This window comes from Lonchura striata, chromosome W, assembly GCF_050655825.1.
Source record: "Lonchura striata isolate lonStrDom1 chromosome W, ASM5065582v1, whole genome shotgun sequence".
NCBI lineage: Eukaryota > Metazoa > Chordata > Aves > Passeriformes > Estrildidae > Lonchura > Lonchura striata.
The window spans coordinates 16,546,716-16,562,117 of NC_140743.1; the positions used below are offsets into that span (position 1 = coordinate 16,546,716).

Below are 15,402 nucleotides of genomic sequence, written 5' to 3' on the forward strand. Positions count from 1 at the left end.
GTAACACCTACCAAAACCCCTAGAATCAGCAGCGCTACAAGCAGCGTTTGGGAAACTTCCAGTGGAGCATGGCCAGGCCCCGCGCAAAGACAACAAATCAAAAGCCATCCAGATCCAGCCACGCAGCATCCCAGGAGATTCCAGGCCACCTGGAGAGGATCCAGCCCATGGAGTGATACAGATAGGAACACAATGTCAGTTGGTAACTGCTATGTCCATTGACTTTAATAATAAGGATATTTATCGCGTTTCCACAGGCAAGCATGGGCCAAAAGGTTGTCCCTCTGACATTTTAATTATAGGAGACACTCTCCATGGACCAGAGGAAGTCTTTGTTGTTCCAGAGGTACAAACAGTGCACCCAGGACACGATATCTCGGTCCAGCTGTGCTGCACGGACTTACCATTTTTCCTTCCAAAGGGAACACCTATTGCACAAGCCTTTCTACTCCCAAAGAATCACAGGGAACAGCTTCCTCTCAACCCTACAGCAATGTGGGCACAAGTTGTGGGTCCAAGTAAACCTACCATCGAGTGCGGTCTATCCTACAGAGGAGAAAAGATCCACCTCCCAGGGATGCTGGACACCAGTGCAGATGTGACAATTATCGTTCACTCAGAATGGCCAGCACACTGGGAACTACAACTGGTAGCAGGCATGATTTCAGGGATTGGTGGAGCCACAGTGTCTATGAGAAGTAAACACAACATCCTTGTCAAAGGGCCTGAAGGCAAGCTGCCAACCATCCGCCCATTTGTGGTAAGATCCCCCATCACCCTTTGGGGAAGGTACATTCTATCCCAATAGTGAGCTTCTCTACATATTGCCAGTAGGGATTTCTGACTGGGGCCACTGAGGAGCGCGCACTACCAGATACCCCTCAGCTAACCTGGAAACGCCAAGACCCGATCTGGATCGACCAGTGGCCCCTCTCTAAAGTAAAACTGCCTGCACTAGAAGCCCTTGTGGAAGAACAGATCGCCAAAGGTCACATCGTTGAGACCACCAGACCTTGGAACTCCCCAGTCTTCATACTGCAAAAACCTGGAACGGATAGGTGGAGGTTCCTCCACGACCTTCACAAAATCAGTGGGGTCATCGAGGACATGGGCACCCTCCAGACTGGCCTTCCTTCACCATCGATGCTGCCTCAAGACTGGACACTTGCCATCATAAATATTAAAGACTGTTTCTTCAGCATTCCGCTGCACCGCCAGGACACTCCACTGTTTGCTTTCTCCATTCTCTCTCTTAACAGAGAAGCTCCACTCAAAAGATACCATTGGTTGTATCTTCCCCAAGGACTAAAAGTCTCACCTACTATATGCCAGAGGTATGTTGCTCACATTCTGTCTCCTGTTCGGAACCTATTTCCAAATGCAATTGTTAGCATTCCGGAACACACATAATCAGAGGATATGATTATATGCAGGTGCTTTTATTGAGAGCTCTGGGAAGGAGTCAGGGGTACAGACCCAAATCTGACTCCGACATGGCTTTCGAGCTGAATGTATTTTATATTCTATCGTTATATAACTTACAATTTAATTATTAAACTTATATTGTTCTATTGTATACATTGACATGAGTTTCTCGTGATCTTTCTTAGGTCCCTGACCACAGTTTCTCATGATTATTCTTATGATTAAACAGTAATTATATTTAATTACTAAACAATCATCACATCTAAATTATATCATTTATCACGTACTAGCTACACAGGTGCAGTTCTAGCAAGTACAAGTTCTTCATGTGCTTAGGGTGTTTATTTTTCCAGGGCCTACTAAGCTTATTTTTCCTTTTAACCCTAAATCCCCATGATTTTAAAACCCTTTTACTATCACAATCATTTACCACTATATGGATGATATCCTGGTCTACGCATCAGAAAAAACTTACTTAGAAAAAGCAGTTAAAGGGATAATTGAAACCATAGAAAAACAGGGTTCGAGATCTGTGAGGTCAAAATACAGTACACCAACCCATGGACTTATCTTGGATTCTTGATCTGGGAAAGAACCATCATACCCCAGCAGCTCACCATCCAAGATGACCCAAAAACCCTGAGAGACTTACACAGTTCGTGTGGATCCATCAACTGGGTATGTCCCATGCTAGGAATTTCAACAAAAGACCTTGCTTCCCTGTTCAGCCTTTTCCGTGGCAACGAGGACCTAGAGTCTCCATGCACTCTCACAACAGAAGCCCAAGACAGCATCACCAAGGTCCAAGAAGCCCTCTCTTCACGCCAAGCCCATCACTTTGAGCCCAAGCTGCCTTTCCTGTTCATCATTTTTGGAAAAGCACCCTGGATCTATGGACTGATTTTCCAATGGGATCTTCAACTCCAAGACCCTCTACTGATACTGGAATGGATCTTTACAAACAAACAACCTTCAAAGACAATTAGCACCTTCCAGGAAATCATGGGACATTTAATAAAAAAAGCCAGAAGTCACCTCTGCTCCATTACAGGGTGTCTTGGTTTGAAAAGACAGGAGTCTGTGAAGGGAGTCAAAAGCCTCCTGTGAAATGGAAAAGGTAAATCCCCTCCCGATTTACCACAATTTCAAAATTAAAAGACTCTCAGGCAAAGATATGGGAATGGGAATAACAGTTCTTTACTAGGAAAAAACTAAATAAAAAATTTTAAAAATGTAATTAGTACAAACAAAACTAGTGATAGAGTCAAAAACCTGACACCCTGAGGAGTCAGAGTGTTGGTAATAGTCCAGTTAAATGGTGGCTGTTCCTCCTGGAGTGGCAGATTAAATGCTGCTGAAGTGGTGATCCGTAGAAGGGTGTAGTTTTCTCTGCAGGTCTGGTGATGGAGTAGTTAGGCCTGGTCTTCCTCTGGGAATCCAGCAGAGAAGAAAGCTGCTCCTCTGGGAATCCAGCGAAGGGCTGCCCTGGTGTCCCAAAAAATGCTTATTTTATGCAGGTAAGGATGCTTGGCTCCTCCCTCTGGGTGGAGCATCTCACAATGGGATGATGTAACTTTATCAGTCATGGAGTGAGTCATTTAATGGTCCATTAACAGAAGATATCTCCCCAGAGGGAGACATATTGTTCTTGGAAGAGATAAGAAAACTGCCCAACCTCCAACAGATGGCAATTAGAATATATCCTTATCTTACAAGCCAGGACGCAGGGTGTGAGTTTACATGCATATACTTGCCACTGTCCACTAGGGACCTAGAGCATTGGCTCCAGACCAGTGAAAATCACCAGTTCGCCCTAGACAGCTATACAGGCCAAATTTCCATCCATATCCGAAAACACAAACTTTTTTATGCAGTCTTTAATCTGACCCCAAAATTAGTCCAAAGTAAAACACCTCTCAAAGCTCTAACAATTTTTACAGATGGCTCAGGGTCATCCCACAAGACTGTAATGACTTGGAAGGACCCTAATACCCAAAAATAGGAATCTGACATCCAAATAGTGGAGGGATCTCCACAGATTGCAGAGTTAGCATCTGATATCAGAGCCTTTGAGAAATTCAAAGACAAACCCTTTAATCTTCTCAAAGAGGTTTCCAATCCAAAGCTACACCAATTTATTTTGGCAGTAAGATGCTTAATCTCTCACAGAAAGCAACCTTACAATATAATGCATGTGATGTCACACACCGATCTCCTAGATTTAATCACAGAAGGGAACAGGAAAGTGGATGCTTTGGCCACAGGAATAGAAACTGCGAATGTTCCCAACATCTTTGCCCAGGCAAAGTTGTCATGTGCATTTTACCATCAAAATATACCTGCCCTCATCAGAATGTTCAAGCTTTCAAAAGATCAAGCAAAAGCTATAGTAGCCACATGCCTGAACTGTCAAAATTACCAGATACCATCTATGGGGACAGGAGTCAATCCCCGAGGACTGAACAGCTGCCAGCTGTGGCAGACAGATGTAACTCACTACCCACCTTTTGGAAGATCAAAATACGTACATGTGTCAGTCGATATATTTTCAGGAGCAATATTTGCATCAGTTCATCCAGGAGAAACTACACAGCACACCATAAAGCACTTCATCCTTGCATTTGCTACTCTGGGAGTTTCAAAACAAATCAAAACAGACAATGGACCTGCCTATACCTCTCGAAATTTAAGAGAGTTCTTCAGTGAATGGGGAATAGAACACAAAAAAGGCATACCAGCAAATCCCACAGGACAACCAATCATGGAAAGGACACATCAAACCCTCAAAAGAGTCCTCAATCATCAGCAAAGAGAAACAAAGAACATATCTCCAGTTGGGAGACTTTGCAAGGCTCTCTGAGTCACCAATTTCTTAAATTGTACAACATCAGAGCCTGACCCCCCAATACTTCACCACTTTGGAAGCACTACCCAAGCAAAGCTCACTGAAAAACCACCAGTGCTAGTGAAGGATCCAGAAACACATCAAATTTCTGGGCCTTTCCAGTTGATTACATGTGGTAGAGGGTATGCATGTGTTCTACTACCATCTGGTCCAACATGGTACCCAGGAAAAAATATAAAACCATACCTAGGCACTGCAAACACTACTCCCACAAACAGTGACAAAAACTCTCCTGAGTCAAACACAAGACCTCCTAAAAATCAGACAAGCTCTGCCTGGAGACAATGACGCCGCCAAATATCCACACACAGAAGAAAAAAACACCCCATCACGCAACAGCAGATTAAATGGAAAGTGGAATAATATTCTGCTGTAGGCAGTAAAGCCATAAGCTAGACACAGCCTGAACACAAATTGTTCTCTGAATGACATGTTATTACCCTTTATTTACCCTAAAACCCCCTATTGCTTTCCTTTCCTAACTCTTACCAAAACCCCCTAAACTTATACCCACACGGACCCCCGGCCCCGTCCTTAGTTTATAGAAAAAGAGAAAAAAAAAAGGGGGGGGGGAAGGAAAGGAACAAGGGAAAAAACCCGCTCCTCCCACCATAAAAGATAACAAATTTTGCTTATATTCCCTATCAGAAGCCCCATCCTTGTCCAAAGATGAAAATTATCTCCGTTGGTGCTGTCCTCACTGCTGCCTGGATGCTCCTCACCCACCGTACCATATGCCTTCGGCTGGATTAGCCCACAGTTTAGTCACAATGTTTGGGTAACCCTAGTGAAAACATTAAAACAGGATAACGTGCTTATCCATGGGAAGCATTGATAACCCACTTTCCACATGTTTAGCAGGGATTCTGTTTGTAGCAGATGACTGGCCCATCTATAATTCAGAGCTCCTCCGCACCACAGGTAAGATACCCAACATGGTAGATACTTGGGACAAGTGGACAAAAATGTTGCCCAATGCTCAAGAGGAACCCCAATAATTGGACCTGTTGGGGTCCTCCAAGGCAACATACTGTGTCAAATTTTACTTTAGATGTCCAAAGAACAATTGGCCAGAAAATGACCAGACAAAAACACATACAGAAAAGACATATCACCCATTAATAAAGCCTATAACTATCCAGATTGGTGCAATTACACCTCTCAGGTGATCTCTGTATCCTCTCTCCACCCCAAAGTATGACCGAAGGGAACGTTTCTCATCTATGCTGACAGTATGGTCTGGGATCCCCTCCTGTCTTCAGGGAGGTCCATGTAGCCTTGGAAAACTTTCTAGCCTCACTCCAAATATTACCTTGTTACATAATTGGAAAAAATAAAGCTAATTAAAATGCCACAAAAGATCCTACACAGAATTTGATGAAAATTGTGATCCAAAATTATATGATTGGAACAAACCAAAAAAGATTGCAGTCTCCCTATTCCTACCCTGGGTAGCTGTGGCTAAAGCTCTTGGTGAAATAAATCACTTAGGGTGCTGGCTCAGTAAGCAAGCCAGCACTACCTCTGCTGCCCTAGAGATCTTTTAAAGGAAGAAGAAACCACAAGACATGCATTGCTTCAAAATTCAGCAGCAATCGACTTCCTACTGCTAGCCCACAGACATGGCTGCAAAGACTTTGAAGGGATGTGTTGCTTCAACCTCTCTTCACACTCAGAATTCATCCATGCAAACATCCAGAAACTGAAGGAACTTGTGAAGGACTTAAAAGCAGAAAACCCAGACTGGGTCAATGACCTTTTTGGTCAATGGGGATTAACAGGGTGGGTTGCATCTTTGGTTAAGGGAATTCTGTGGATTTTCATTGTAATTGTCATTGTGTTAGCTATGTTCTCGTTCCTTGTCCACTGTTTTAAAAGAACTATAGGGCACGGCTTTTTACTAAATACAGAAAGTAGAGTTGTAGCAGGCAGAGGCCCTGCAAGGCCTCCCTGGAAGTCACTCACCTAAGATAAGAAATGCCTAGTCATGATGACTGGACTAAAGAAGCCCCTCTTCTGCATTCTAACCCTTGTTATCTCTCTGAAAGGCTATAGGTCACATTGTCCTCAACCCTGACCATTGGACAATTTCCAATACCCCTGTACTCTATATAAACCCCTATTTCTGCCCTGTTCGGCAGAGAAGAGCTGTCACTGCCTCCTTCACAGGAGCTGAAATTAAAGGACACCGCTGTGGAACTGCATACAGCCTTCTCTCTTTCTCTCTCCCTACGCGTCTGCCGAGGCACTTGTGAGCACAGAGCGAAATCACTAAGAGCTGAACTCCTAAGAGCTGAAATCACTCTAGAGGTGCTTGCTAAGTTGCCTGTGGCTGGGAACTGAGCCGAGGGACCCAGACAGGCTGAGCCTAACAGCCCAGCGCTATCCGGACACCCATGGCAGTGGCTGCCCGGGGGGCCGGATGGACCCCTGAGACCCCAGGCCACCTTATAGACTTTTGCTGCTGGTGGAACATTTCTGATGTTATAATCCCATTTATTTCTTGGCTTGGTGGGAGTACCTTTTTACAGACAGGTTTCTCTGACTTTAAGACAGGTTTGATGCTTTCTATGCAAATTAGTTCTCACATGCAGTCTTTCTGAAATGCGTTGTAGGTTTTAGGGGTCTTGGGTGGTCTTGGTCCCCCCCCCCCTACAGTCCATGCTCACTACTCAGCCTCATTTCTGTGCTTGTAATGTGCTGTGTTGTGCTTATCTCCAGGAGCTACAAGAATGTTTTTCCCAGAAAAGTGCTGCCCTACCTCTGCATGGCCCCTTCTCCAGCCACATCCTGTTCTTTCCCACAGATTACCAACAGTCTTTGGTTGGCTCCACTGCCATCTGTCTACTGGTGTTTGAGACATACATATTAGCCCCTTATCTTCTGGGGTTCTACATCCTGTCTGTATTGAATCCTGTACTCACTGCACAAGACACTACTGTTATCAGAATGCTCCCAGGCACAGCAGAGTAAGGTGATGAGCAGCACAGCACTACAGCAGCAATTAAAGCAAAAAGTGGTCACTAACAAGCACTAGATTCTAATAGGCAAGTGAACACCACGGCATGCACAGGAACCTGCCCGTTATAAGCTAAACTGCAATAACAGCTACAAATTCGATCTAGCACATCCCCAACAAACCTGTTATCTTGAACCCCTCATGGCCTACATTGGATGTCAAAAAGGACTGTTGTGTTGGAGCTACTGTTATAATTTTAACATGTTCTTGAATGTCACTTCTGTTAATATTTCAAATAAAATTAACTTGAAGGGCTAATAATCTGCCTTATTGACACACTTAAAAAAAACCCAAACTTGCCAGTTTTAATATTGGTCTATTTCCATAATACTCCTCTGTCTACCTTATTTGGTTTAAGTTGGGCTTTCTTTTAGGCTGCTTTGTAGTTACTGATCGTGTGAAGAGGACACACATTCATGTATGAACATCACTTTTTAAGAGTAGAGGGAGAAATCATTTTGTGGTAAAATGCAGCATTGTTTTACATACTGACTTGCCTGCCATAAGTGGTCTGGGAATTTACTTAAGAACTGAAAGCAAGTGTTAGTGTTCATGGACTAATGCTCTGTTTCCATAAAAAAAAAAAAAAAAGTGTTATCTTGTCCCTAAATAATGTGCTATGTTGTTTTCTTCTTGCTCTAGCAGTACTTCATAAAAAAGGCATATTTTATCTGTGATGAACTAGTTTTCTTCTTGAGCACACATTCATTCAATACCATATCTGTGATTCTTTTCCTGTAATCTTCAGCATCTTCCTTTTCTGGTGATTGATATGGTTTCATCAATTGACAATAAAAGGATAAACTAACAATTTAAATTTTTTTATTTAGTTGGGATTTTTCTTGAGAGCTCATGTAATGTAGCATATGGCTTCTTGAAAGTGGGTTTTTAGTTTTAACAGTGGTGTCAGCCCCAAAAGATGAGTGGGAAAACCAGTGCTTAATAATTCTTAAAGGGGACCTGCTGTCAAGATATGAGTGATAAAAAATTGACTTGGGTAACCACCCTGATATCTACCCCAGAGAATAGGGATGCTTCCACAGAGCCTGACCCTGCCCTGCAGCTCACCTCAGAAATAAACTACCCAGACTGAGGCTCTGGTGAAGGAGATACGCAAGATGGGCCAAAAGCTGAAGAAGTACATTTCCCCAGCTGGTGAGAAACCCTCCCCCTGCCTTGAAGAGGGAGAGCCTAATGGTGCAGCAGTGGAACCCACAGATGTTACAACTGTCCAGATTCCAGCTAAACCACAAGGGCAGTCACAGCCAGCAGCAGTCACCCCCTGTGGAAATGAGGAAGTCTAAGATTAAATCAGAGCACACAGATAATAAGGATAAGAAAGGAGGGCCCTCACAACCCGCAGGCGAGTCAACGGTTGAGATCATCACTGAGTCCCTGACATATGAAAGTCTCCGTAATCTGCACAAAGATATTGTATGATGGGGGCATGAGGTTGTCTTGGTTTGACAAGACAGGAGTCTGTGAAGGAGGGCAAACCCTCCTGTGCAATGGAGAAGGTAAACCCCCTCCCTCCGAATTACCAGGATTTTTAAATTAAAAGGCTCTCAGGCAAAGATATGGGAATGGGAGTAACAATTCTTTACTAGGAGAAAACTAGATAACAATTTAAAAAAAGGCAAATGCAATCAGTACAAACAAAACTAGTGATAAAGTCCACAACCTGAGGATTCGGGGTGTTGGTAGCAGTCCAGTTGAAATGATAGCTGCTCCTCTTGCAGTGGCTGATGAATTGTAGCTGAAGTGGTGATCTTTAGAAGGGTATAGTTTTCTCTGAAGATCTGGTGGCAGTGGGGCCGGTCTTCCTCTGCGCCGGGGTTGCCTCCGAGCTCCGCCACCGCCGCCTCACCGCACTCCGGCCGTTTCTCTGGGAATCCCGCCGAAGGAGCTGCTTCTCTGGGAAATACCGTAAAAAGAGAGCTGCTCTGTCCCCCAAAAGGTACCCCTTTTATCCAATAAAAGAGTGCTTGGCTTCCCCCTCTTGGTGGAGCATCTCACAATGGGATGGTGTTACGTTACCAGCCCTGCATTGAATCAGTCAATGGCCCATTAACAAACCATTATCTCTTCGGAGCAAACCATTGTTCTTGGAAAAGATAACAAACCTGCCCAACCTCCAACAGATGGCAAATAGAATACAAGCTTATCTTACAAACCAGGACAGAGGTTTATACAACCTGGTACAGGCATGCAAGTGGATGGTGGTGAGGCAAGGAATTTGGCACCCTTGACCCAGGACTCAGGTATGAACCAGGTTTTAGTAAGGGAGCCAGAGCCCCTTTCCCTCTGAGAGAGGCTTTTAATGAGTGTCAGAAAGAGGTTTGTCTACAGAGAGAGAATGCAGGAGTATCATCATAGAATGCACTGGAAGACCCTTGAGGAAAGGATCCAACAGCTGAGAGAAGTGGCAGTATTGGAAGTACTCTTTGAGAAGGATCAACAGCATGATAATGACCCCGACAAGGTCAGGTGCATAGGGAAAATGTTGTGGAATCTGGCAAATCTAGGGCCATCTCAATACACCTCCTTGATTGCAATGATTAATGCTGACACTAACCGAGAGACAGTGGGTTCTGTGATTAAGGACATCAAAGAAGAGATTAGGGAGGTAGTGAAGGAGGAGGTGAGGAGGAACAGTTCCCATATCGCACCACTGTTAGTCACAGGCCCCAAAGTCAGAGCCCAATGTCCCCCATCTAGACAGAGAGGGTACACCCCACGAGCTGATCTGTGATTCTTCCTGCACGACCATGAGGAAGACATGGAAAGGTGGGATGGGAAACTCACTTCTGTCCTGGCAGCACGAGTGCTTCAACTCAAGGAGAGAAACACTAACAAAGGGAGTTCCACTAGAGTGAAGGTAGCCTCAGCCTCCCATGACGGGGCTGCTGGGTATGATCTGTCAGATCCCCTTGAAGGAATCTCTAGTATGTATACCCAGGAAGAAAATTATAACCAGGGATAGCCTCTATCCAGGAAGAGGCACAGGAAAACTGGGTCTTTTAGATGGTGAGGATCTGACAGCCTAGCACATCAGAGCCACAAAAATATGAAGTGTTAGTTGATACTGGTTCACAGTGTACCCTAACATCCTCAGGACATATAGGGGCAGAACCTGTTTCCATTGCTGGGGTGACAGGGCGATCACAGCAATTGACCCTGTTGGAAGCCGAGGTGAGCCTAACTGGGAAGGAGTAGCAGAAAGATCCTGTTGTGATCAGCCCAGAGGCCCCTTGTATTCTAGGCATAGACTTCCTCAGGAACGGCAAATACAAAGACCCAAAGGGACTCAGGTGGGCTTTTGGAATAGCTGCTGTAGAGACAGAATACATTATACAATTAAACACCTTGCCTGGTGTCTAGGTTCGACAAGACAGGAATCTGCGAAGGAGGGCTAAAGCCTCCTGTGCAATGGAGAAGGTAAACCCCCCCCCCCCTCCGAATTACTAGGAGTTTTAAATCAAAAGGGTCTCAGGCAAAGATATGAGAATGGGAGTAACAATTCTTTACTAGGAGAAAACTAGACAACAATTTAAAAAGGCAAATGCAATCGGTACAAACAAAACCAGTGAAAAAAAAAAATTCCAGAACCTGAGGATTCGGGGTGCCAGTAGCAGTCCTGCTGGGGCTATTGCTCCCCTTGCAGTGATTGATGAATTGCAGCTGCAGTGGTGATCTTTAGAAGGGTATAGTTTTCCCCTGAAGATCTGCTGGCAGTGGGGCCGGTCTTCCTCTGCGCCGGGGTTGCCTCCGAGCTCCGCCGCCGTCGCCTCAGCGCGCTCCCGCTGCTTTGCTGCGAGTGCCGCCGAAGAGAGCTGCTTCTCTGGGAATCCCGCGAAGAGAGAGAGCGAGCTGCCTCTCTCCCCAAAAAGCTACCCCTTTATACAATAATAGAGTGCTTGGCTTCCCCCTCTGGGTGGGACCCCTCACAATGGGAGGTGTTACATTTACCAGCCCGGCAGTGAGTCAGTCAATAGTGTGTAAACAAACCATTGCCTCTACGGGGCAAACCATTGTCTTTGGGAGAGATAACAAAACCTGCCCAACCTTTCGACAGATGGCAAATAGAATACAAGCTTATCTTACAACCTAGGACATTATCCACCCCTTATTCTATTTCCATCTGCACACCATGAAATCTTACACCCAGTTATCTCTTAAGACCAAGTTTCCCTGTGGTACACAGCGGGTCTCCCCATCTTTCTGCATTACCCACCAAGTGTAACCAGGTCCTTAAGCAAAGACAATCCCAGGAATGGGTTGGTCTTTGCCTGAGGTGGGATTAATCCAAACAGTTTTCCCTAAAATAACTTACATATGTACTACAGGGACCTTATCTCCATCTACTGTGTGTAAGGGTTCTGACTGAGCAGGGCCAGCTCGATTGACAGACCTTCGGGTGTTGACCATCCAGGTTGCTTTTGCCAGGTTAATTTCCCAGTTTCTAAATGTTCCCCCACCAAGTGCCTTCAGGGTAGTCTTAAGGAGTCCGTTGCACCGTTCAACTTTGCCGGCAGCTGGAGCATGATAGGGAATATGATATATCCATTCGATACCATGTTCTCTGGCCCAGGTGTTGATAAGGCTGTTCTTGAAATGGGTACCGTTGTCAGACTCAATTCTCTCAGGGGTGTCGTGTCTCCACAGGACTTGCTTTTCCAAGCCTAAGATGGTGTTCTGGGCAGTGGCATGAGGTACAGGGAAAGTCTCCAGCCATCCAGTGGTGGCTTCCACCATGGTCAGCACGTAGCGCTTGCCTTGGCGTGTCTGGGACAGAGTGATATAGTCAATCTGCCAGGCCTCCCCATATTTGTACTTGGACCACTGCCCACCATACCATAGGGGCTTCACTCTCTTGGCCTGTTTGATGGCAGCACACGTATCACAGTCATGGATAACCGGAGAAACACTGTCCATGGTTAGATCCACCCCTCGGTCTCGTGCCCACTTGTAGGTGGCATCTCTGCCCTGATGACCTGAGGCATCATGAGCCCATCGAGCCAGGAACAACTCCCCCTTATGGTGCCAATCTAAGTCTATCTTTGACACCTCTATTTTTGCTGCCTGATCTACCTGCTCGTTGTTTCGGTGCTCCTCATTAGCCCGACTTTTGGGGACATGGGCATCTACATGACGGACTTTCACCGTCAGCTTTTCCACCCGAGAGGCAATGTCTTTCCATATATCAGCAGCCCAGATTGGCTTTCCTCTACGTTGCCAGTTGGCCTTCCTCCACCTTTCCAGCCAGCCCCACAGAGCATTGGCTACCATCCATGAATCAGTATAAAGGTAGAGCTTTGGCCACTTCTCCCTTTCAGCAATGTCCAGAGCCAGCTGAACGGCCTTGAGTTCAGCGAGTTGGCTTGATCCACCTTCTCCTTCGGTAGCTTGTGCAACTTGGCATGTGGGGCTCCATACGGCTGCTTTCCACTTCCGGTTCATCCCTACGATGCGACAGGAACCGTCAGTGAAAAGAGCGTAGCAGGTCTCTTCTGCTGGTAGTTGGTTGTATGGTGGAGCTTCTTCAGCCCTTGCCACTTGTACCTGCTCCTCATCATCAGTGAGACCAAAGTTTTCACCTTCTGGCCAGTGCGTAATTATCTCCAAAATCCCAGGGCCATTCAGGTTTCCAATACGGGCGCGTTGAGTGATGAGGGCAATCCATTTGCTCCATGTGGCGTCAGTGGCATGGTGGGTAGTAGGAACCTTTCCTTTAAACATCCACCCCAGCACCGGTAGTCGGGGTGCCAGGAAGAGTTGTGTTTCTGTGCCAATTACCTCTGAGGCGGCTTGAACTCCTTCAAAGGCAGCCAAGATTTCCTTCTCTGTGGGAGTGTAGTTGGCTTCAGACCCTCTGTAACTTCAGCTCCAGAATCCCAGTGGTCGGCCTCGAGTCTCCCAGGCACTTTCTGCCAAAGGCTCCAGGACAACCCACGGTTCCCGGCTGCAGAGTAGAGCACATTCTTGACCTCTGGTCCCGTCCTGACCGGTCCAAGGGCTACAGCATGAGCGATCTCCTGCTTGATCTGGGTGAAGGCTTGTTGCTGCTCAGGGCCCCAGTGGAAATCATTCTTCTTTCGGGTAACCAGATAAAGAGGGCTCACAATCTGGCTATACTCAGGAATGTGCATTCTCCAGAAACCTATGGCACCCAGGAAAGCTTTTGTTTCCTTTTTGCTGGTTGGTGGGGACATAGCTGTGATCTTGTTGATGACCTCAGTGGGAATCTGGCGCCGTCCGTCTTGCCATTTCACTCCCAGGAACTGGATTTCTCGGGCAGGTCCCTTGACTTTGCTCTTCTTGATGGCGAAACCAGCTTCTAGTAGTATCTGGATGATCCTCTCACCTTTCTCAAACACTTCTGCCGCTGTGCTCCCCCACACAATGATGTCATCAATGTATTGCAGGTGTTCTGGAGCCTCACCCTTTTCTAGTGCAGCCTGGATCAGTCCATGGCAGATGGTGGGGCTGTGTTTCCACCCCTGGGGCAGTCGGTTCCAGGTGTACTGCACGCCCCTCCAGGTGAAAGCAAACTGAGGCCTGCATTCTGCTGCCAGAGGAATGGAGAAAAACGCATTAGCAATATCAATGGTGGCATACCACTTTGCTGCCTTGGACTCCAGCTCGTACTGGAGTTCCAGCATGTCCGGCACAGCAGCGCTCAGCGGTGGAGTCACTTCATTTAAGCCACAATAGTCCACAGTCAATCTCCATTCTTTGTCAGATTTGCGCACAGGCCAGATGGGGCTGTTGAAGGGTGAGTGGGTTTTGCTGACCACCCCTTGGCTCTCCAGCTCCCGAATCATTTTGTGGATGGGGATCACGGCATCTCGATCCGTCCGATACTGCCGGCGGTGCACTGTCGAGGTCGAAATTGGCACTCGTTGCTCTTCCACCCTTAGGAGTCCTACTGCAGAGGGGTTTTCTGACAGTCCAGGCAAGGCGTTCAATTGCTTAATGTCTTCTGCCTCTACAGCGGCTATTCCAAAAGCCCACCTGAGTCCCTTTGGGTCTTTGTAATAGCCATTCCGGAAGAAGTCTATGCCTAGGATACACGGAGCATCTGGGCCAGTCACTATAGGATGTTTCTTCCACTCCTTCCCAGTCAGGCTCACCTCGGCTTCCACCAGAGTCAATTGTTGTGATCCCCCTGTCACACCAGCAATGGAAACAGGCTCTGCCCCCACATGTCCCGATGGTATCAGAGTACACTGTGCACCAGTATCAACTAAAGCATCATATTTTTGTGGCTCTGATGTGCCAGGCCATCGGATCCACACTGTCCAGAAGATCCGGTTTTCCCGTGCCTCTCCCTGGCTAGAGACAGGGCCCCTCTAACACTGGTTATCATTCCTTTCCTGGGCATACATACTAGAGGTCCCTTCAAGGGGGTCTGACAGATCGTACCCACAAGCTTGGTCACGGGAGGTTGAGGCTACCTTCACTTTGGTGGAACTCCCCCGGTTAGAGTTCCCCTCCTTGAGTTGACGGACCCGTGCTGCCAGGACAGAAGTGGGTTTCCCATCCCACCTCCTCATGTCTTCCCCATGGTCACGCAGGAAGAACCACAGATTAGCCCTTGGGGTGTACCCTCTCTCTCTAGCTGGGGATTGTTGGGCGCTGATTCTGGGGCCTGTGACTCTCACGGGTGCTGTATTAACCTTCCTTATCTCCTCCCTCATCTCCTCTTTAAACTCCTTAATCACAGCTGAGATATGAGCCTGCATTGGGCCATTAATCATACTCTCATAATTCCTAAGTTTGTTGGCAACAGAACCCACTGTCTCCCGGTGGGCGTCAGCATTGATTGTTGCAATGAAGGTGGTGTATTGAGATGGCCCAAGATTTGCCAGACTCCACAGCATTTGTCCCGTACACCTGACCTTGTCGGGGTCATTATTGTGTCGTCCATCCCTCCCAAAGAGTACCTCCAATACTGCCACTTCTCTCAGCTGTTGGATCCCTTCCTCGAGGGTCTTCCAGCGCATTCTATGATGGTGCTCTTGCATTCTCTCTCTGTGGACAAACCTCTCCC

The 15,402-nt window shown here is 46.6% G+C and overlaps 1 pseudogene; it reads left to right on the forward strand.

Moving 5' to 3' along the window:
• The first annotated feature begins 658 nt into the window (after positions 1-658).
• Positions 659-15,402, forward strand: part of LOC146763114 (5'-AMP-activated protein kinase catalytic subunit alpha-1-like) — a 106,404-nt pseudogene continuing 91,660 nt past the window's right edge.